Source organism: Opisthocomus hoazin, chromosome 8, assembly GCF_030867145.1.
Source record: "Opisthocomus hoazin isolate bOpiHoa1 chromosome 8, bOpiHoa1.hap1, whole genome shotgun sequence".
Taxonomy (NCBI): domain Eukaryota; kingdom Metazoa; phylum Chordata; class Aves; order Opisthocomiformes; family Opisthocomidae; genus Opisthocomus; species Opisthocomus hoazin.
The window spans coordinates 14,009,101-14,032,972 of record NC_134421.1 but is presented as its reverse complement, the minus strand read 5'-3'; the positions used below and the strand labels follow the sequence as shown (position 1 = coordinate 14,032,972).

Sequence of the window (23,872 nt, the reverse complement as noted above, 5' to 3'; positions counted from 1 at the left end):
TTCTCTTGAGGAAACTAAATGAATCCTTTCTCAGATAAGATAAGAGAGACTGTTACCATATTAGTGAATGAATTTACCAGATTTAGAAGAATGTCAGATAGTTCTTTCTTTCATATTTACAGCTGTCTTTTCCTGGATATAAAAAAATGCAGCTCCTGTCATGTGGCAGCTCTAAAGGTAGGGTTCCCTTGGGATCTGAAAGATGGAATAAACTTTGGTCACCTCTAAGTGGATGATGTCTGGAGCTCTCCAGAGAAATACACACTATTTGGTGGGCAATCCTGACACCTGCCTTCATACTGGAACCCAGAAATGATAAAATTCCTATCTGGGAAATGTTAAGAAAAATTGACAAGTATTTTGAATTTATTGAAATATCTTGTTTCATTATATTGATTACTTGACATATTGACACAGCAACATATATGTACCATTCCTATAGTGGCTCTAGTGTTCGAAATGTCCGGTGAGAATAATTTGTAAAAGGGACATATAAGTTTGAACAAGGCAAGCAGACTCCCTTTTAAGCAGGAATTTTAGGCTGTGATTCATTTGGCCTATTTTAGACACCTACACCAAGACAAGATGAATCTGGAGACGTGAATCATACTCGTCGTGTCTGTACTGCTCTGGACTCTTGTTGAAACCACAGCAGACCTTCTGGGGGCTGCTCGAATTTCCTCAAGTTAGAGCACCCCCACTAAGGTTCTCCAACAAGTAACAAGAAGCAGAGCCACCTTTGGAGTTTGCTAGCATAGCTATGTTGCTTAGAAAAGGGAAAGCGTGTTGCTTCTGATGGCTTTTCTGACAGCAGTCCTAAACTCAGTTGTATTGGCAGTTTGGTTGGACAGTGATACGATTTTGGAAAGTAAGAGAAGACCTACAGTGAAAAGACTTCTTCCACAAGGACAAGCCTTACTTGTGTACACTTAGGGTCCATCATGAGCAGGTAACTATTACTCCTTTCAGCACCTGAGGTGGGACTGAGGAAGCTTTAAAATCTACAAGAAGGAGATGCTTTTTTCTGGATGAATGTAGGTGACTGCTCTTTGCCCAGGAGCTGAGATCAGCACTCATAGAGGATAGCGTCCTCACTCCGTAGCACTCCACCTCTCATCAAACATTTGTGTGAGTGAGCTGGGGCGACATTCTTTGGTAGTCTGGCCACCTCTACTCCAGCTCTAATGAATCAAGACAGTCTGCATTTAATTCCACTTTGCATCATGCTTATTGTCATGCTTGGCTCAGGAGAAACTGCAGAACAGTTTAGACTGGAAGGGATCACAGTAGGTCATCTGGTCTGACCCTCTTGCTATAAACTGACTTCAAATTTACATCAGGTTTCTCAAAGGCTTGTCTGGTCAAGTTTTCACTGTATCTGTGGACAGAGCTTTCAAGCAACAGCTCTGTTCAGTGTAGAGACTGCGAACTTCGCTTACCTCTGTGCAGCCACAGGCTGATTTCAAGTAAAGGGCTGCTTCATGGCCTGGTGCAAAACCACAGATGAAATATGCCAATGTACCTTCATCATTGTCACAGTTTAAAGCAGGGCAGCAATAAACCGAGTGACAGATGCTCTCTATTAACCCCCACCCTCCCACCAGAGGAGGGGAAAAGGAGGAAAAGGAAGAGAGACTTACAAATTGAATATAAAAAGTTTTACTAATAACACTTAATAATACTAATAATATTAATAATAAGAGAAATAATGTAAAATTTACAAAACCGATACGGAGTTTTCCGGAGTCGGGTGCCGGGCCCTGGCGTCCCACCAGCAGCTGCCAGGCAGCACCAGGCAGTCCTGGACTGGCCTCGGCAGCAGACAGGAACTGGACTCAGGGATGCACGGATAGGAATCTGGATCAGGATCGCAGGCAGAACAACGAGCAAGGTCCTCTTCAAAAGGCGGCCATGAAGGAAGAGAGCGAGACCCTCGTGATCCCCCAGCTTTAAAATGAGTATGACACACACGGCATGGAGCACCTCGTTGGTCAATATCGGGTCACCTGTCCTGTCCCCCCCTCCCCACAAGTACGACCCCTTCCGACTCCTCACTTGCGGGACCTGAGAGATCTATCGGTGACTTTGGCTGCTATAGCGATAATTATAAACAGGGGCCTTTTTCTGCATTCCTTTCCTACCGTTAGCTCAGTGTAGCTATAAACATCAGGTGTTATCAGCTTTGGAGTGGACAGTGTCTGTAAAATATGCAGCCAGCTTCAGAAAAATGCTGGTACTTAGAAGAACTTAGCTGAAAAGAAGATTCACTAAAAGAGAAGCGGTTCTGTTTTAACCAAAACCAGGACAAGCATATTACAAAGCACTAGCAAAATGATATACAACTAAAAGTCCCAAGGACAAATGAAGAGAAGGTGTTGCCCTGTATAGAGAAAGCCCTAGGGGAACCTGCACAATACCGCTATTTGCGGAACTGGCACTGAATAGAACTCTGACTTGCTCCAGCTTCACAGACTTACTCTTGGCCAGGTATCTAAACCTTTTGGTGCAATAGCATTCCAGAAACAGCCACATTTTCAAAGTGATGCAACAGGGAAATAAATTACCTGTATTATGTGAAAAGCAATGGATGTGCAGTCTCTGAGAAGCAGGAATTTTGTAAGCAAGAGACTGAAATTGTCTTGGAAAATTCAGATACCAATAAATACAGGTGATTGTGCATACACTAATTATACACACAGGCTTGAGCACAAGGTTATATCCAGACCACATGAATATTCCATTGTGGCTTGAGGACTCTTTGGGCAGCTTTGAATTTCTTACTGGAATTTAAAAACTAGTGCTGTGGCTGGCTGTCTCAAAGGACAGCAAGTCAGACATAAGTTGTCATGGTTGGTATGAAATATTTTAGCTTCAGTTATTTTAAGAACTAACTAAAAAGCTTCATTTTATTGTTTCCTCTTTTGGTTAACCCCCCTACAGCTCCTCCACACCCTTCAGAAACATTGAAGAGAACGGTTTTCATCCAGGATAGGGTTGTTCCTTTGTCACATCCTAAGGAATGCATGCTGGAATCAGAGTGTTCATACTGATGGCTTTCACTGTCCTTGTTCTTGGAGGAACATCAGATTTTTGTGTATGCTTGTGTATATGGAGACCATACAAGTGAGGCTGTGTTCTCAGAACCGAGCTCCCACCCATAAACCTCTTGCTCCAGTCACAGAAAGATCACACAGCTGGTGAAATTGCTTTAGCCCTCCCACCCTCTGGCTGGTACAAGGCTGATACACTTTGACCGCGAACACTACTGAAGTCCATTAATGGCCTGCTTTTATTACATTCTTTCTCATCCACAGAAGCAATTACCAGAGATGTGTCCTTTCTCTGTGACTCTTCCCACTTGAGCTCTCCCCAGAGCCAGAAGGACAGTGCGTATTCATATTGAGGAATTAAGATCAACCCTTCATCCTCACCCTGCATTTTCACAAGCATTTTTGGAGATAATAGGGAGGAACCTTCTTCATAAATTAAAAAAAAACAACAAATCTTTCGTGAAGGGTCAATAGTTTCTTACTCTGTGTCCAGACAAGGAATATACTTATTGCGTGATCATCTTTGTAAACTAGAAACAATTTTTGGCCTGCTAATTGCTCTGTGTACTCTCCTGAAGAGCTCTAAGATCTTCTACTAGAGGGCAGTGTGGGATTCTTTGTACAAGTGCTAACAAAATGGGGTTCTGATCTAGGAGTGGGGTTCTCAAGTGTGCTCACTTTTCTGCTAAAAACAATAAGAAAAGTCATCTAGGAAGATTGCTGGAGGTGTCCTAAAGGAGCTCTCTTTTCACGTCTCTGTTTATGAGTAGATGTTCCTTTTCTAGACGCACACACAATTTGGGGAGTATTTTCTCTTTCTTTTTTTTTTTTTTTCTCTCTGATTGAAGTAACCTTTCCAAGCTCAATTTGTTGCTTAAGGGAAGAATAAAATAGAAACACACGCTGGATCAAAAAGAAACAAGACTGCAGGTCTGAGAGAGACTTGCCCTTGGCATTTCCTCTTGCTCTGCTCCCACAGACAAGCAAGACTACAGGGGCCCTCTGTCAGTCTTATGGAAATAGATGTCATCTGAAGTAAATGTTACCCTGATCCACAGATGCCATAAAGAAAAATGTTGGTCTTCTGAAGTCTAAAGGAGTGATCTTAATTGTGGAAAGGGCAGTGGCAAGTTTGGGGAGGCTTTGCTTGACCTCTATTGATCTGGACTTTGCCGATAAATGCACACAAAGTGGCCCAACAAAGAATCCAGCTATGAAGCAATTAAGAATGCTGAACCCTACGGTCCCCTTGACTGGCCAAATATGTGTGCCCTGACTGTGTGAAACAGAGGGGCTCCTGCTCACCCTGTGCTGCAGGTGAATGTAAAACAAGATTTTGGGGATTTCAGCTTCCACTTTGGAGAACGAGAACCTTCTGGCAAGAGCTGTGGCCGTTGTAGTTAGACCATCACTCAAAGGATTCCATTTCAGAGATGAGTTTTAAACATGTCAACAAATTACAGCACATGAGGTTTTTTTTAACATTGCTCACCAGTTTTTCACATGCTATACATTGTCACTACAGAGCATTTTATGACAATAGCAAATCAGAAATGAGTGCACAGCGCTCTTTCCCCAGCAAGTCAGACTCCAACTATTCGAGCTAAAGGAAAACCTGTGTAAACTACCAGCGAGAGGGAACTTTAACACACATGTCATCTGGTCACTGTCCAGGAAACTTCCTGAAAGTTACCTGGTTTAGGTCCTTCTCTATGTCCAAAAGCAAGTTGCTGACAGGAGCCTTCATGCCTAAGTTTACAGTTTTAGAAGTATTTTTAATCCAGACCAGTTATTTGGTTTTGGCTTTTTTTTCCCTCAAAGATGTGTCCTCTGGCAAACAAGTATCATAAAATTCTCTCCTGAATCTTCTTCAGCATGCTGACCTGGGCATTAGTGACCCAAAACTCCTCAGGCCTGGGGCACCTTTAAGATTTTTCTGAAAGAACAAGAGAGACTTGGAGAATAAGGAGAGCTCTGAAAACCCTCTCCTGGCTATGTCTCCACAAGAGAAACACTGGGAAGAAAAACTTTACAGCAAATACCTGCTGCCTTTCTTCTGCTCTCCCTCTCACTGGTCACCACCATATGGAAAGAACCTATTATTCCAGAGGCAAATATCTCTGGAAGGCAAAATACCGCAGAAATTTCAGATTTTAATGGACAAGACCCCAGATTCCCATGCCTTAGTCAGCAACACAGCTCTAAAATCCCATAAAAGGTTACAAGATATCTCCAAAGCTCTATGTCATCAGAGCAACCAGGACCCCAGTTATGTACCAAGTACCCCAATTTCTCTGCATGTGCTAATCCTGCCAGTGCCCTGGACCATGTGGGCTGACAGAGTTCCCATGGAGGTTCAACTAGAGGTGACTGTCACACTCAGGATGTGAAAGAAACTTGAACTGAACCTGGGGAACCATGTTCTGTTGATGGCTAAGTCCTCAGTTATGAAAAAAGAAATGCAATAAGCAAGAGATATACCCCTGCCCTTCTATTGCACAGGAACAGAAGAGCCAGCTCTGCTTGCCAGAGATGCTTACAGAAGCAACAGAGGCTTGCTGGCTTCCAAGGAGATGTTTAATGTAGCGTCATCATCGCTATCCTGGGGCAGGAGTGCAGCAGGAACTGTCAGCAAGATCTCTCCACAGGTACAGCGATCAGTGCATGAAAACAAATGGTAGTGCTCAAGAATGTCAGATTTCATTTGGAAAGCAATTTTTTTTGTGTGGTTTCCAAGGTATTACTACTATTCCAGCTAAAGGAAAAAATATTCTAAATTGATAGCATCCTTTTAATCCCATATCTTAATTTGTTGAGCGGAGTACCTGCCAGTGCAAAGAGGAGCAACAGGCTTTTAGAGTAATAATGAAATTACCTGCCCCTACTGCGCTTTTCATCAGCAGATCTCAAAACACTTTACAAGAGGAAGTCAACTTCACTATTTCTATTTTCTTTCTATTTTATAGTTTATGCAGTTGATATTACACTCTCTTTTTATGCGTCCATACACTAGGAAATGATTTTGTAATGGAACAAACTGTCTTTTGTAATGGGTAAATCACTAGTATTTAATTAAGCTAGCAATGGGGTGATGCTTATCAGCAGTTTTAAAACATCCCTGACTCCACACCTTTGGGAGTAGGACTTTTATAGTCACATAAGGAAATACGCAAAACATAAGATTTGCATCGGAGCTTTATTCTCTCTTTTATTTCCATAACTACCACTAAAGCCTTTCCTCTTGGACAAGGAAGAATAAATACCTTCAATGCAGAATGTGCAAAAGTTCAGTGAAGTGGCAGAATTATCTAATGGCTAATTTAGGGATGCACGTAACCAGAGCAAAGAGGTGACAGTTCTTTACACCAGCTGAAGTTGCATTTCCTGATTTCCTCTTCAGAAGCATGGTGTGTGTCTTTGATCACAGCAGTTCACTTCTCTGAATCTCCGATTCTGTTGGCACAATGATCTGCTAAAAGTCTGACATTCTCAAGCACAGAAGCACTTTGTTGCTAGTACTCCAAGTATTATCCACATGTGAGAACGCAGGCTCGATATTGTATGTGTGCCTGATATTATATGGTATGTATGTGCACTCAGAGAATTTATGGATCCTAAGGTGCAATTTCTTGGTTTTCAGAGAGTACATTTACATGGAGTATCTGGTATCTTAAACAGGTATCTCTCTTCTTATGGGAGGGCAGCAGCTTTCTCTTTCAGTTCATGTTGTTCAACATTAGAAAAAAAACAAAATCAAACCCCAAAACAAATACCTGCAGAAATCATCTCTGCTTTACTGTGAAACACTCTCCTTTGACATGTAAATCTTGCAATTAAGAAACCTCCTGACATATAATTTTATGTAAATTGTAGGTAAAAGCATACTGAAGGTGATCCCAGAAGTAGTCTCATCCACTGTTCTGCTGAGCAGGGTCTCTAAACACATCATGTGATCTTGTGTTGTTTCCCTAATCCCCATGATTAATTCATTAAAACAGGGAGGAAAAAATAGAGTTTGCTGCCTTAATTCATGTTGTTATTAAATAATGCATTAAAAAAAATTAGTGTTTTTCTTTTTTGAATGCACTATTTCTCGCACCTAGTGAGACCTGTTGTCTCAGTCTTCAGCACAATTTATTCCACTGGAGTGGTACAATTTCATACAGGCATATCCAAGCTAGCTTTGGACTCCTCTCCAATACCCATGGCAGTACAGAACTCAGCCCAGAATAAATATTTGAACATGTGGTACCTCAGACCAGTTTTACTGTCTGCTATAAAATTAGCACTACTATTGCTATGCTGATAAAAGTTTCATTGGCTCTGTATGAACTGTGGTCAGAGCTATGACGATGGTCTTGTAAATCCTCGTTTTTATTTTTTCTCAAAACTTGTTTTCATCCAGATATTTAGTTTTCCTTGATCAAGTTGGTTTTTTTTTTCCCCCTGTAATATTAGGGCAGAAACAGAGCACAACCACATGACAAACCCATATGACATACCTTCTAGCAGAGTGTATTCTGTAACTGCTGGTGCCACTGCATCTTGGTGATTTCCGACGCAAGTCTATTAGTTGTCAGTGACGTTGCTGGGGAAGAACCTCTGGAAGAGGGTGGCACGGAGTAGTCATCAGGGACGACAGACCAAGAGGACCCGCTTGGGCAGTGAGGTAGCTCTCTTATTCCTCTACCATATCTGCTAAGCTAATGCCAGGAAACTAACTTCTTTGGCATAAACAATTACCTCCCAAATGCCAAGAGAGCACACAGAAGCTGTTCCACAGCACCCTGTGCCTGCCAGCCCAGAGAAATGTGTGATAGGATGTGGGATCACGAGTCCAGGGTGAGAAACCCACATGGATGTATTATTCATTACCACCACCCACAGCATGCCTGCAGATGTGGGACCTGAGAACAGAGTGCTAGTGTGGAGAATGTCAGGATGCAAGAAGCGTGGTAGGCTGCTGTATGCTGGCAAGCGCAACATTACCTAACCCATGGTTAGCATGCAGTGTAGGCAGGTTTTATTAGCAAAGTTCAGACCATGATGTGCTAATTAAAGAAGAGGTTGTCCTAGTTGCTAAGGAAATGAATGCTTTCTGTACTGCTGTTTTTACCCCAATAAAGCATGTTCTCAGCTGTCCCTCCAGTTGCATTTGCCAGAAAGAGGGGTCAGGGCTTGATATTATTGCTTCTGTGATTACAGTGCTCCTGTGAGCCGATTTTCAGGTCAAGTCACAGGTGAAGGGGATGCCAGGGGAAAACAGCTGAAAACACTCCTTTATTGGGTACCTGTCTAGTGACAAGCTCCTCTTAAAACTAGTGGTTTCAGAGTATATTGTTTTGGTTTTTAAGCTCAGTTTTGCTTCTTTTGGGAAAGATGCAGTCCAGACTAGGAGATTTGTATGCTTTAAGATTGGTCTAACTCTCAGCTCTTCTGTAAGGCAGAGGTTGACTGAACATTGGAGCCAGTCCTGTGCAGTGGTTTGAATTTTTTATTGGTAAAGAAGCTAGCTACCACCAGACAGGCATCTTGCTTAGCTTAGTCTCATGAGAAAGCATTCTCTGATTCATTATTCCTCTACCATAACACATACTGTGCATGGGCAGCTGCTAGAGACATAAGGATGCATCAGCATTGACAGGACTGAAAACTGCATATTGTGAAGTGACTGCGTAAGTGAAAAACTGTCTTCATTGGGTGGTTCACTGCTGGCTGCTAGTCCCACAACCCTGTCATCCTTCATTCTTGGTGTGGGATTTACGTCAGCCCCAGGTTGAAACTTAAATGATTGTGTACACTACCTTCAAAGCATTTTTATCCTTTCTCCTCTGCATCCTCCATGGAAACCCTGTCACCAGCACTACAAAGCTTTTTCCTCTGTCACTCTCTGGGGCAATGGTTGTCCGGCTGTAACTTTGTCTCTGGGAGATCCCAGAGCCATGATCCTCCCGTGTCACGGACATGGACAACAATAATAAAATTCTCGTTAAGAGAAAATTGTCTCCGTTTTTGGGAGACAATAGAGCTCTACATTAACCTCCAGTTTCCAGAATGCTGGACCACTGTATTTTTTTCTTCTTATGCTTTTATCTCCTGAAGTAATATTCCTCTAGCTGCCTATTATACTGGAATATGTTTCCTTTACTTCATCTGCTCCCCTCCTACCTCAATGCTGACATTGCAGCATCTGGCATCACCCTCCCTACCAGCTGGTTCGTTGCTGCATTCTGCAAGGAATAAGTTGCCATTTTCCAAAGACTGTTGAAGTCACAGAGTTTCACTTGTAACTTTCTCTCTCTGAGGACTCTAACCCCAATGTGACATTCATTTCTCTTTCTCTCAAAAATGCTCTCTCTGCAATTTTATCTGGTCTAATTTTGCATCATAAACTCTGCAATATCCTTTTGCTAATTCAAATGTTTCATCTGCATTGCATTCTGCAGAAGGGGGCTGTGAAACCCTCATAACGCAAAAATATTTAGCTGAACTTCAGATTGGACTTGAGAAATGAGCAGGAACTTCTTGCTGCCCCAGACTCCTAGCAGAGACTGGAACCTGCCAGAATCTCCTGCTGCCTGCTGGAGGCAGAAGTGGACTGTTAGACTTTGAATATCTGGGAGAAAGTTCTGAGAAAAGGAAAGCCAGCGACAGCTGAGCCTAAGACCTTTCCCTGAGTTTCTTTGCTCTGATGTTTTGGTGGTTGGTGTTGTTGTGGTTTTTCTGAACAATCTTTCTATTCATAAAGCTTGAAGCAGAAAGGATGAATCCTTGGTGCTATGATGAAGGCAGCATTTTCATTTGCATTATGGTGGGGTCTTCATCAGTTTAGAGGGAGGGACAAAAGTAGCTGCGAGCATTCTCAGTGTCTGTTGTGTGAAGAATTGGAAGTGCCCATGTGGGAGAAACATTTTTCATAATTAGGTATTATTAGCCTCAGTGGTCAATGTGTGTCAGAAGTTCCATCGTTTCTGACACAGTCTTGGTCTATGATGAAGCTTAGTGTTTTGGTCCTTGCCAAATTAACAGGAAACCAAGATGGACATCTCTAAAGACCTTTGCTGCATATAAAATGAATCAACCATTTAAAAATCTCTTGGAACTATCTGCTTCGATAAGATGTTAATGCATTTATTGGAGATGCTGACATCTAACAGAGCAATTCGCTTTCAGTGTGATACATATTGGATAGTAAAAGGGGTCAGGAGTCCTTGAAAGATGCAAAGAACTCAAAAAATTAGGGATCATTCTCTCCACTGTATTTATAAATAAAATATATCGCTTCTTGCTTAAATTCTAAGTTCATTTGTACTCAGCATGGATATTCACAAAATGCCCTCTCCTTTTCATAAGAGATCAGATCAGGGATAGGCTCAGCCCTTTTATCTTAACTTCCCCTTTGGTGTGTAACATTTGGAGACTGACTGACTACACCTCTTTAGTGCACAAGCTCAGAGTGGGCAAGAGCCAACATAGCTGTTTTAGCATTTCCATTTAACATCTATAGAACTACTGTTATTTTACTCATTAATGTTCCACCGCCTGTCATCACACTCTCTGGTCTCTCTATTCAAGTTGGTTACTGATGGGACAGTTGGGCTCAATAGCTAATTACTTGTCAAATTAATCACTACTTCTGCTTGTGAGACACATCTTCAGTGGTATAGAAAGTATACTGCATTTCCAGGGAGGAGGTTAAAAAATTAACTAAAGGTATTTTGAATGTTCCACAAATGGGATGAGATTTGTCGAGCTAGCCATTCAGTGCACTGGGAAATCTGTGGGCTGCAATGCGGAAGATGTTTTTGGTCTTCTCTGCTTCATCTCTATGTTCTTCTCCCAGATTTCATTTCAATTACTTCCTTCTCTGCTTCATCTCTATGTTCACTAAATTCACTAGACTGGCAATTTTATGTTTTCCAGCGTGCCATTACCACCAGCATATCAGGAGTTGAGTTCTGAGTTAGATACCAAAGATACCAAAAGTGTATTAAGATTATGCAGTGTTCTAACCAGGTTGTGTCTTTTTGCTAAAGGAAAAAATCACCTTATGGGCATTCCCTATGCTTTTTATAGAATAGCAGTGTAAAAAAAGGTTGCTAATTTTCAGTGCCTAAAACAAAGCAAGTTATAAAGGGAAAAAAAAAAAAAAAAAGGAATCAAGAAATAAGCAGCACAGTTCTTCAGTGCCTTGTCTGTGCTGCATACAATTGTTCTTTATTCTGGCTACCTTCTACTCCCTCCCACTGCCCAGATGTTTCCACTTGCACCCAAGAATTATTGCTTTAACAAATCAAGGGAATCTGGAAACATACAAAGTGAATAGATCACAAATTTAGAAAAGATGTACTTGTAACTACAGAAGTACAGAAGTCAGGTTTATGTCTTTTTTCCCCTCTGAAGAGAAAATGTGTCAAACTGAAAAACTAGATGTGTATCACATACAAATTACTACTTAACAACTTATTTCCCAAAGCAATGCTTTCATAACACCAGCAGTAGATTCCACCTAACTAGTTCTTCTTTACTACTGCATCTTTTGGTTGTCTCTGAAACCACTACTTCTGCGATCATCAATTCAGATTGTTTAGTTCTTTTTTCAAATAAAGGGACTGGTAAGCGCAGAGGAACAAAGCAGATTCCTGCAAAAATCAGTGGAGAGATTCAGTACCTGATGAGACACAGCTCAAGTGCATTTTTAGTGGAGATTGTACAATTCTAGGAGGGGTTCTGCATCACAGAAGTCTCACAGCTCAGAGCAGCAAGACCCTATTTTGTGCATATGTGAATGTGAGGTAAGGTTTTAAAGAATTTATCTGTCTACTCGGGGGCCAAGGAGGAGGTTGTTTTCACTGTTGCTTTTAGAAAGGTGGTGAGTTTAGTTGTATGGAATGTGAATACCACTGTATGAAATTACTTATCTCTCACCCAGAACTACTAAGAGTAATACCTTTAAGTAGTATTTCTTGATAGTAAGCTTTTCCTAGAACTAAAAAAAAACCCCAAACATTTAGGTGTACAAAAATATGTAGCAATCCTACCTAATAATCTCTAATAATGATAAATGGTTCATGAACATTTGATTTCCACCCATCTTCTGTTCCTGTATTGTCCCAGATTGGGTCACCTTCCACCATTCCAAATCTCCTACGAAGCTGTTTTGTTTGTCCGTTTGTTTGACAAATCCTACCAAAGAGCTGAAGAGGACAGACCAATTTTTATAATTAAATCAGAGGGGGGTTTTGGTATACATGTAAGCCCCAGTCCTGCAAAGCAAAGCCAGCTCAACACTTCTCACAACATATGCAAAATGCAATGTTTCTGCCTCAAAGCGGAGGGAGTAAAGATGGGGCTGCTGTTGCAATGGGAAAGGAATTGGAGGGAGACAGACTGCAGACCATCTGAAAAGTGTCCACCTCCAGCAGCTCTGAGAGGGTGAGTAGCACGTTGTTGAACACAGCACAGCTGGAGAGGCCTCCCAAACCCAGAAGTGGACATCACACCCGACATCCTTCCTGTTCTCTGGGTGGTGACAGCTGGAGTCACAGCAGCCAACCCGATTTTCCACGGCCCTGGCACAGACAAAATAGCCTGCTGGACCATGGCTTACCAGGTCCACGCCTGGCGCTGGCTGGTCTGCTGCAAACATTTACATTTTCCTAGAAAAGCCTTCTTGATTTCTCTGGGAAAACTGGCAGCATGCAGCGTTAGCATGTCTGTATAGCTTTTTCAAAGTTGTGGCCCACAGACATTGGTGACTCACTGAGGTTAGAGATGGGATCTTCAATCTTGTCCCAAAGAGTCTCAGACCTCTGCTGAGCCATGGGACTTGCAACAAGCATTGGAAAATTCCTGAGCTCCTGCAGCTTGATATTGCAAAAACATATAAAGAACCTATTTGAAGCAATTTGCAGTGACTGCTAAAATCCACTCATAATTTCCTCTCCCTCTGAGTCGCGTTCATTTGGACTCACGTTACACAGCATGTTCAGAACCTTATCTAATTTCCATTTGTTTGGGGCACAGTTTTTAACATGCATGCCAATTAGAAGCTATGTAATTTTTCTCATTAACAGCCCTAACCAGTCAAAAAGACATTCGTGCCCACACTTCCACCAGTTACATTCCAGCCTGGTGTACTGTTGTGTTCAGTACATCATGCAACTCTGGTTCCTTCCTCTTTGCTCACCGCCCCCTCCAAGTCCATTCTGTAGTGTTATTTATTGGTGTCTGCTTTGCTTTGTCACTGTTGTCCCTCAGGTTTAAATAGCCAATGTACTGCTGACGTGGTTCATCAGGAACTACTCTCTAGGTTTCAGGAAAGCAATAGGTTTGAGCAGCAGTACTGGAGGCAGAGCTGGTAACAGCCATAGTAGCTACAGGACGAGGCTAAGCAATGAAGTGTATGCTCTACCCATCAGCAGAATGGTTTGCTCTGCTACCCAGTTTAGCCTTGTCAGGCTGAAAACATCGTGCAAGGTCCCCGGAAAACTGTTGTGATTGTTTGCCCTCAAGTAGCACTGAGAGCCATTTGGGATTTTGACACTCAAGTTGGCCATCTAGTAGTCTTCATCTAGTCAGATGAAGACTTTGTTGCTCAGTACCCAGGAGTCAGATGAAGTTTTGAAAGCTGAAGATGGAAATTTCTCTTTTCTCTTTCCTGCTCAGAGAAGAGTAGTTGTGAATTTAAACTGGTAGGGACAGGATATTTTTAGTGTTGTATTTCTTAGTAATTTCTATTAACTACTTATCCTCCTGCATCTACTCTTCCCACTTCATCCAATTTCAGAAAATAAGTCCTTATCGTTCTGTCCCTGGTGAAATGACACACACCTAACGGAAGCACGCATATTGCTTTCACACTCCTAGAGTTAGCAGTCTGCTAAGCAGTTGACACATCCTTTTGAGATAACCATCTTCAGTCTCCAGAGAAAGGCAGATGCCCCAGGGTCTGAAAACATTCTCTTCCAAGTTTTAAACTTTTGCTTACAAAAGTAAGGTAAGAAGAAGATATCAAAAAAGAAAAGTATCTATATGTTTGCATCAAAATTAATTGGCACATACAGAGTTGTGGGACTATTGACCTTGTTGCATAATCCTGTCATTCAAGGGCTGTTAATCAGTCCAATGCATATTAACTAGGGTAGTGTCTCACTAGACTTGGTGCAGAACTGCACATCTACCCTGTGGACAGGCTGGAGACTAGGTCTACTGAAATTTTCTTTAAAGGATGCCTCTGAAGTAGCATGAAGTAGCACCAGTTATATCAGAAATGTACACTATGCTGAAACTCCATTGCACTGTATATCTGAGGCATACTTCTGAAGTCTGAAGCTCTCTGGCCAACCCAAACATTTTGTGACAATTGGCTTCAAACACGCCAAGCCTTCTTCTGAGGCTATTCTGTGCAGCAGAGGAAACTGAAAATTAATATTTTCCCAAAGGCTACCTCCTTTTCTAGCAGAAGGAACATAGGTCTAGAAAATTGACTGGAACATAATATTAATTCAGCTGGTGTAATTCCTCTTTCAAATCAGCCTTCTGATGTCTTAAGACGGTATGCTCTGCTTGCACCTCTGCTGGATTTGACATTTTGTCACCTGAAGTTAGGTATATGGACATTCCACCACAAGTTACTGCAGGAAGGGTAGGCCACAACTTTCGTTGTTCTGAGTCCAAATCTGCTCAACAGTCGTGAGAGAGATTATCAAAAGAATCATTGTGTGCACCTGATTACTGGTCTATACACAATTGATCTATTGAGGTAATGGGGCAGATGTATGGAAATCAAGCAATGACAGATGTATCCTATAGCACCCAATTTCTCATGCAGGTATCATGTGCATCTACGTCTTTACCATGTATATACTGGTAGATAGGACCGTCTTCCTGTTCATGCCCTGTCACACTAACACTGTCAAAATATTCTTCAAAAAATGTAATTCATTTGTGCCACAGTTTCTTAAAAAAATGCTTAGAAGGGAGAATACCTGTTGTGAGCATTATTTCAGGGACCAAATCCCAAATCTGATGGCAGAATCCTATTCTAACTGTAGCCTACAACAAATACAAAGGGTTTGGGGTATCATAACATTCTGACACCTTCAGTGGTGTAAAAGACATCAAGGCATCTGACTCTCATTTGTGTCTATTAGTTTTTTTTTCTATAAATGTCATCACTAGAAAGGAACTAGGAAAAAAAGCTTCCTGTTCATACAGGCACTTGTGAGCAATGCAGTCAGTACAAGTTTGAATCAACAAAAACTTCATTAAGACTCCATCTTCTCCATTCTTTTTCTGTAATACCCAGCCTTACACACAGAAAATACATTAATAGAACATTGCTGTGGTTGCAAACTCAAGTACACAAAGTTAGGAAATGACAACTAAATTCTTATATGCAAACAGAATTTGATACCCCTTTTTTCCAGATTGTGATACAATTCCTAATTACATGGCCACAGAGTAATTTCTACCAGACCCTTACTTCACTTTATGTGCAAAAAGGTCAGGTGCAGACTTTGCAGCACTCTTCAGTATCCTCCTCTCTCTTAGCAACATCTAATTTCTTCATCCAGACAATCCTGTATTCAGGACTGAATATAAAGATATATCTTTGGTATCTAACTCCAATTCACCTTGTATCCCAACTCCTCGTCAGATCTCTTTTGTTCTCTTTCTGCCTCCTATGGAAGAAATAAACTCACCATTGTTAATTCCAGTACCCATCCCTACCTGGGCTTGAGTAGAGAGGGGTAACCAGTTTAGAAAAACTCAGTTTTGCTCCTGCAGTAGTGGATAGAAAAGAAGAAGAAAATAATTTAAAAATATAATAATTTGCTGTCAGGGATCAGCAGATGCAAAGCTTGGTAACAATTCAAAGGAGAGTGAGCTTTCTTAGCTACCGTGTTAGACTAGTCAAGCAAGAAGAGGTCTGAGCTCACTTTATGGGTACAGATTCTTTCAGGATGCAGCTCTTCCCTTTTATCAACTCTACTAAGCATACACAGATTTTTAAAGGCTTAGCTAAGTAAAATCCATTTTTTTTTATGCTCACACATTGGTGGCATTGTTCTCTAGCAGAATTCTGAGAGGAAATCTTAATCCATCACTAGTTTTGAGGCTCCAGCTGCTGACCACCCATTAATATGCGGCCCACCACCTGTCACACTTGTCACAGATTATCCTGCAGAAAGAGGACTTGCAACTAGTCCTTCCTTTCAATAGGCTAGTTGATAAAAATGGGGTAAGACTCCTATATTACAGTCTGCTAATTGCTACAGCAAAGCTACAACTGTATTTGGCATAAAGCCCTTTCTCAAGGAGTGGTATCTTTTTCACCTTGATCTGGGAGAAGGTAAGGAAATGCAGTACGTCCTGCTGGTGATCGCTTGTCTTGGCTGTGTCTATTTTGCATTTGGTTATGCTGAGTGGAAGAAGGTGGGAAAAAGTTTCAAAAAGCCAGTGGCATCGTCTGGTACTGTAAAAATCTCTCAAGTTATTCCCTCTCATTGCAACTGCCGTAATATCAAGCCGACACAGAAACAATAACACAGCACACTTGGAAATACTGTCAACACAGGCAAAGGGCACCATGCCAGTATAATTTCCAATTCCAGCACTGAGATCTTGCGTGTTGGTTGGAGAACTGATGTTTAAAATTATTTTCCCTCTCTGTAGATGAAATTCTTCTTTTAACTGACTTATTAAACACACGCTGAGCTTGGTCTGGTCATTTCTTTTAGGTGCTGCAGGAACTGTGAGTTCTGATGCCATCCATGACAGCAAAAGCTTATTCCTTTCCTCAATACCCAACCTGATACAGACCGCAATTTCAGAGTAAGTAGCAATGCCAGCACCTGTGTGGCTGCCAAGCTCAGAAATGCAAGTACACACACAGAGTGTAAAATATCTATTGAATTGGTTGGGCTTTTTTGTGTCTGTTGCTGGGTTCCCTCAATGTCACCTTCAGACTTTGAAGGACTGTCCTTTTTTCTGGGTCCGGCCTTGTCTGCTTGGCCTCTAGTATGTCTGACAGCATTAGTTTCACCTAAGAATCAACAGAAAAAACCCTACTATGTCAAGATACAGTCTGAATCACAGAATATCGAAGCGTTAAAGTACTTCTCTGAAAAAGAGGTGTTAAATGTTGACAGGTTCATTGGCACTAGTATTGGTTTTACCTTGTTGCTTGACCTCAGCATCAACTTCCCTGTAACTGCTGTTGAGACTGAGGAGGATTATCCTTTTGTTACTGACAGTTTCACTGCTGAGATGGGGCGACCTTTCCTATTCTTTTGCCAATGTAGCAAGTCCACATCATAGCTCACAACTTCTCAAATGCCAGCAAGAACACAGAAACTTTCTTTAGCATTGACAGTCTTGGCCAGAGAGCTGGGTGCAGCTCACAGTTGCATCTCAGCCCTGGCAAAAGAACATTTCAATTTATTCACAGTACACTTCGGAGATACACAACCACTTGTGGCCTTTAAATGAGTTCATGTTTGCATGCTTGGCTGTTTGGACTATGCTCCCTGCTTATATTCAGAAGCATGTACATGTATTTCCATTGTGTTTTTGTCTGACAAGGACATGAAAGCGGACTTTCTTCTGTCAATTCTGTTAAACTGCCAGAAAAGATGCTTAATGTTGCAATGGCCAAAAAGCAAATAAGCCTAAGACATTAGACATTAGATCTGGGCTTTATTTTATCCTCCCTTCGTTGGATAGTAGCAGCTATAAAGCATTTCCGCTTTCTAGAGAAATCCTCTAGCAAATATTTAAAAGAATAGCCCTCACTGGGAAAAAATATGGAAGTTCTAGGATCTGACAGACACTTATGGTCATTTATTTTTGGTCAAAAATAATCTTATTTGATGCATTAAGTAGTGATTCTTATAAGTAAGTTTGGGTTAATCTCCCTCCCCACAGGGTCTATTTTTAATTCAGGTATTTTTTTATACAAATTCTAAAGTCCTGACCATTGATACAAAACTAAAAATTGTTTTAACAAATCTTGATATCGTGCATTAACTTGTAATAGGATCTATGTGTTTATCATTCATCTGTTTGTATTTACGCTTACTCTTTTGTCCTGCATAGATTCTTTTGGTCAGACTTACTAGAGCTTTCATATAAAGTCAGCATAAGTGTGATGAAGGCCAGACATGTTACTACTGACATCCTGGCTGCCTAAGGAAGCAAACCAAGCATTCATACAGCACCTTCCAAACATGTCTAACCCACCGAGTTAGGGACATCGGAGCTGACAGACATGCTGCCCATAAAGGACATTGCTTAGACTGCATGGAACTTGATGGACATCTTAACATTGTCTAATTAATCATTATTAGGCTTACTGTTGGTTGTCTGAAGAGGCTATTTGACGGTGGGAATAACTCATTTGTCACAGGTATTCTCCGAGTTCATGTAACTGGCAGCTATTCCTACTTTCTGGCAGAAACACTCATCAATGATTGAAGGAGCCTTCCTGCTGTCTTCAGGAAGACACGATTCTTCAATACTGTAAGGCCAGTTTTCCTTCTAATTAGCATCCTGGCTCTGGGGAGGCCTGTATTGGTAACACTTTGAGAAGTTAATGAAGCTATTCTGAAAACAATTAAACCTTCCATGCATAAGAGAGATGCTTCTAATGGAAACAAAAGGTCTTGTTTTGATCAGGTAGAGTATCCTCTTTTTCACCAGAGTAGTGAAAGGTGTCCTTAATGAATTAAAATCTAAATGTGTAAGGCTAAAAGCGGAGGAGTGACACAGCCTGTGCTTTAATACTTCTAGAAAGGATAGCAGATTATTAATTATACAGGTCTACAATTAATTTCAGGCTTTTCACAGTCTTTTTTTTAGCATTCATACTGCAGGGCAATAAATGGAAAAATTGTAACAAAAGAAACAGAGTAACAGCACAGAGACACTGTATCCACTATTTACTTGGAAGTGACATGAAGCAATCAAATAGAAACAATCACTAAAAAAGAACTTCATAGTGTGTGCGTGTTTATGTATGTATGTGTGTCTATATTTCCCCAGAACACAGACTGGGACAGAAAGGATAGTTTACATTGAATACCACTGAAATCAGTGCAGTTGCTCCACTGACTTCAACATACCTTGATTTAGTCTTAAGAATACTTGAGTAAGCTTCACCTTCATAGACTGGGAAGTTTAAAATTATTTTAAAATTTGTCCAATGCTGCTTTCCTTTCCCAGAAGATTCTGTAAAGAGAATCATACATGTTAATACAGAACAGTTATACTAGTATACATTATCCAGAATTTCACTGCAAACAGCGTAGATGTGAAGATTCCTTTGTAAAAAACAAAAAGAAACTTCAAACACAGCGTTTGTTACTTTTTTTTAGGATGCAGCTATGCATTAGTAGAGCTCTGGAAACACTGGCATTGACTTTATGGAGTATGAAATAAAAGTCTTTTCTCAGTTATATAAATCATGTTAGCAAAATAGTAATCAACTATTTCTATAAGCAGAAATACAAGATTGACTTGACCATGGTAAATCCAGACTTAAAGAAGTACTATCAACTTGAAATCAGATTAACTGCATAAAACTAAGGTGGCACCGTATTTATTCTGCATATCTTCACTAGTTTTTACATTTTTAAAAGCACTGTTCCTCAAAAAAGACCAGCCAACCAACCAACCAACCAACCAAACCATTCTCTAAATGACTGAGTCACAACAAAGGCAAAGTAGTAACTGGCAGCAATTAAAAAAAACCACAGAAAGTTCTGTCAGAGGTATAAAGTAAACAAACAGGAAAATACCCCTTTGCTTCAAGTTCTCTTTGATATAGGGTATAATACTAGCTAAGACTCGTGTGGAGTGTGGATGTTTACCTTTTTGCATCTGGAGGCACAATTGAATTCTGGGAGAAACTTTTACGAAAATCAAATTAAGTTAACACAGAACAATCAGTTTATTGCCTGAAATCTATTTTGGCATAAAAGAGAAATAATGCCTGTTTTAATAACTTCATTTCCTTTGCATTCTGAAAGTTTTAGGTTTTCATGGTATTTTCTAGTTGTTAAAAGGCATTCAGTTTACCAGTCTTTTTTTCCAGTTTCTGTAACCCCAGGGAATCTGTATCTTGCTCCGACTTTGTTGGGTTTTGTTGACTTTTCCTTTTTCTGTCACATGTACAGGAAAATTTCTATTAAATTTTAACTTAGTGCCCATTTTGGACAGCATACATAACAGAGCTTCCACTTTACACTTAGGAACTGGGAATTTATTTTTCCAGAGTAGATTAAATTTCCCATGAAAGCCTTTTCCTACTACAGAAAAATGTCAGGCAGCCTGTTCTGCAGTGGTCCTGTGTTTATTGTAGCGTCAGATGATAGTAAGAATCTCAAGGGTTAGGACTTGCTTCAGACTTTTGGTCTTGCTCTTCAAGCGCTGATACTATTAACAGTTGTGCCATTTAGCATTGAGAAGTTACGAGCAGCAATGTATAAACAAAGAGTCACAACCTTCTGTGTTGAAGTGGATCAGTTAACACAATCCAGTCAGACTGCTAAATCAGATTTGAATTTCTGTTCCCCATGAGAACACCCTGAATGGTTGATTTTTAAGAAAAGTAGGTACTTCATCAGCTCCACACAAAAGCAGGTCACGGAGAACTTAGCTTTGTCCATGCATATTCTCTATCTTGAGTGTGACACAGCAGCATCAGCCTTCTCTACATATTTAAAATGTTGATTAACCACAGGAGTGTGTGTGGAGGAATGGGGTCAGAACACCTTCCTGGGTTTCAGGAATATTTTAGCTTCTATTGCAGCTGGCACACAGTGCACTATTAGAGTAGTAAAGCACTTTTCAGTCACCTCATGAACAAAGCACTGTCTTTTTTCTCAGAAGATCTCATAGTGGTTGAATTCAGCTAGAACAATGAAGCAACTGTAAGAATGTAAAAAGGACTTCACTGCCATTAAACGGGAGATGATCTTCATGCACTTTTACAAGTTTGAATACTTTTGGGCCTTATACCTCCCTTTCACGTAAAATGGTTACATTGGAAATAATTTTGTTCTTTTCATCAAGACCCAGATAATCTGTAAGTGTTTGGGGCCTTATAAACAGATTTAATCCTGATTCACTTGCTGATGTTCTGGTGCAGTGAAAGTACCATAACCTGTTTGAAGTTGTGTACTGTTATGCCTTTATCTCTTGTTCCAATAAAGAAAAAACGAGACCAAACACTCATGTGATAATTTTACATCAGTATAACTTGATCATATAGCACTACCTCAAAATTGACGTGTATTAAAAAAGGTCAGGTTTACGTATTTTTTTAAACAATGGAACAGTTAAAGCTTTGAGATTTTCAAACTTTTGTAACTGTCAATTTTGTTTAAACTATATACTTGACATTACTGTAGGTTCTCCCTTTTTTTTTTTTTTTTTAAATGTAAACAGACATCTCGCTCCAGAACCCGTGTAGCTTCTGGAGAAAGCTTCCTTCTGGCTGAATGAAGTAAATATTTGGCTGAAGTGTAAATATTTGCATGTAATTTCTTCTACCTGTCCTTGGCATAAGGATCCTACTGCACTGCTTGTTTACTCCATGTCCAAAGCAATTGCCACTTCAAGATTTTCAAGAACAAAGACTGATGGAGTGATTTTATTATGAATATGAAAATATTACTCGCTTATAAACACAATTTCTGAAACACTCTGTCTTCATAGGTAGTCACTCCTCCTGTCCCTGTTGGTTTTTGTAACCTAGTGATAATCATTCTCGGCTAGAGCCTCTGACAAATGCTGCTCTGGGTTTGGACAATTGTTGTCCATTTTGTGAGTAGGTCACCAACCTGACAGATGCAGAGTAATTTTAAGTAAGACACTTTGTTTCAGTTTGAAGTTCCATCATTTATCATATATAGTGGTACATTAGATAATCCTAATAATCCATGCTGCTCTTAAAACCTACGAACTTTTGTGGGTGCTGAGAGTTCCCTGCTCCAATAGCAGATAAGAATATGAAGAGCCTGTGGAAACTGTTCAATATTTTGTAGGATCAGACTCTGACAATTTACTATTTTTTAAGACGTAGCATGAGACTAAAAAAAGCGAAACTGCTGAGAATTCCAGTAACAGGCAGTAGATAATCTGTTTTTATTAATAATGAAGCTGTATACACGTTCCTGTTTCCTCCTCCATACATCCCCATCAATTGGTTGATTGTGACTGTCACCAAAGCAGTTACAATCCTTTAACAGCGTAAGAAAACTTTATTATGTGAAGGCTGATCCTTTAGCTGCACTTAGGAGCAGGGAGAGAGTAGGTCACTTCAGTACAGCTTATTTCTGACTTTGATTTGCTTAAGAAACTAATTAGCACAACAGAGACCGATCTGTATGTTACCGTAGCTCTCCAGAAAATTATTTGTATCAGAATTAAATTCTTTTTACAGATATACAGAGGGTTGGATTTTTTTCCCCCAAAATGCTCTCCTAGTTGTTATAATATGTCAAAATTTGCAGTTATTAACGCTTACAGGATATCACTGGCATGTTCAACCTCATGATTTACTTCAGTTCATCTGACACCGCTCTCAACTCAAGCACCAGGACGTGGGCGCTGCTGGCGGCAGAACACTGAGCTTGATGGACCAGTGCCTTAATCCAGCCTGGCAAATGCCATCTTGCCACGAACAACCCGTTCCAGAGCTCGCAGTGTTTTGGTACCGCACACCGCAAAACATAATTTGTGCCCACAACACAGCAACTTCCGAGCAAGTTACGGCATTTAAACAGTTGACGTCAGAGGAGAAATTAGCACCTGCGGTATCTTTCACAGAACAACATTTTTCTCTTCAGCTACTCCCTTATCGTCCAGGAAGACGAAAAGAGTCGGTACTGAATGACACCCCTCTTATTGCTACTTCTGGTTATTTACATTTTTACCCGAAGCACATATATACTTTCCTTCCTCTCCCACTCTAAGAACGGACCGATGCCTTTTGAAAATGGGCTTGTAGGCACTTTTGCTCCCCTCCTCGCGCTCCCCTCGCAGTTTCAGGCCCCCTTCTCCACCCGTCACGACAAACCCCTCCGGTTCATCGCGCGGCCATTCCCTACGCGGACGCACCTCCGACAACCCACTTCACGCCGCCAACGAGGCCAAAGAAAGGCGATGAACGAAAACAAGCCAGACGCGCGTGGGTGGCTGCCCTGTGCCCACGGCGTGGAAATACCAAGGCGCGTTTGTCGCTTCACCCTCGGCAGTTACCAGCACCCGGGGACACGCTCCGCCGCCCCGCAGCGCCCGGGTGCGGCACCCGCTCGCGAGCGTGCGGGGGTACAGAGACGGGCCTCCCCCCGCCGAGCCCGCACGCCCCAGGGCAGGGCACCCCGCCGCCAGGCCGGGCCGGGCCACCGCACCCGGGGGCGGCCCTCGCTCTCCCCTCACTTACCGCAGCGCTCAGGTGCGCCGTCAGCAGGACGGCGTTACCGTTAACCCCCTCCGCCCGGGCCCGGGTGTAACGGCCCGGGGGCGCCAAGCGCCCAACCAGCGGCGGCCGCCAGCGCGGCCCGCCCGCGCCGCTCGGAGCCTGTCGCTGGGCGGCGTGTCGGCGGGCTGGCCCCGCCTCGGCCCGCGCCCCCGCCCGCCCATGCACAGACATGACACAGGCACACGGGCGCCGCAGCCGCCGCTGAGCCGCGGGGCAGAGCGGCGGCGGCCACCCCGCTCCCGGCACCCGCGGCCACCCCCGCCTCGGGACCCGCAGGGGGCAGCCTGGCGCCGGAGGGAGCCGGCGGGGAAAGGCTGGCAGCGGGGAAGGG

At 41.8% G+C, this 23,872-nt stretch overlaps 1 long non-coding RNA gene across 2 annotated transcripts; it reads right to left on the bottom strand.

Moving 5' to 3' along the window:
- Positions 1-1,956: 1,956 nt before the first annotated feature.
- LOC142362134 (uncharacterized) lies at positions 1,957-23,637 on the bottom strand. Of its 2 annotated transcripts, XR_012764692.1 has the most exons (4): positions 23,503-23,637; positions 19,178-19,283; positions 7,553-7,652; positions 1,957-6,503 (listed from the first exon to the last, which is right to left on the bottom strand). It is a non-coding gene; the product is annotated as an uncharacterized LOC142362134 (long non-coding RNA). The 2 variants fall into 2 exon arrangements; XR_012764691.1 differs by having other exon boundaries at positions 1,957-7,652.
- Between the last annotated feature and the right edge of the window lie 235 nt (positions 23,638-23,872).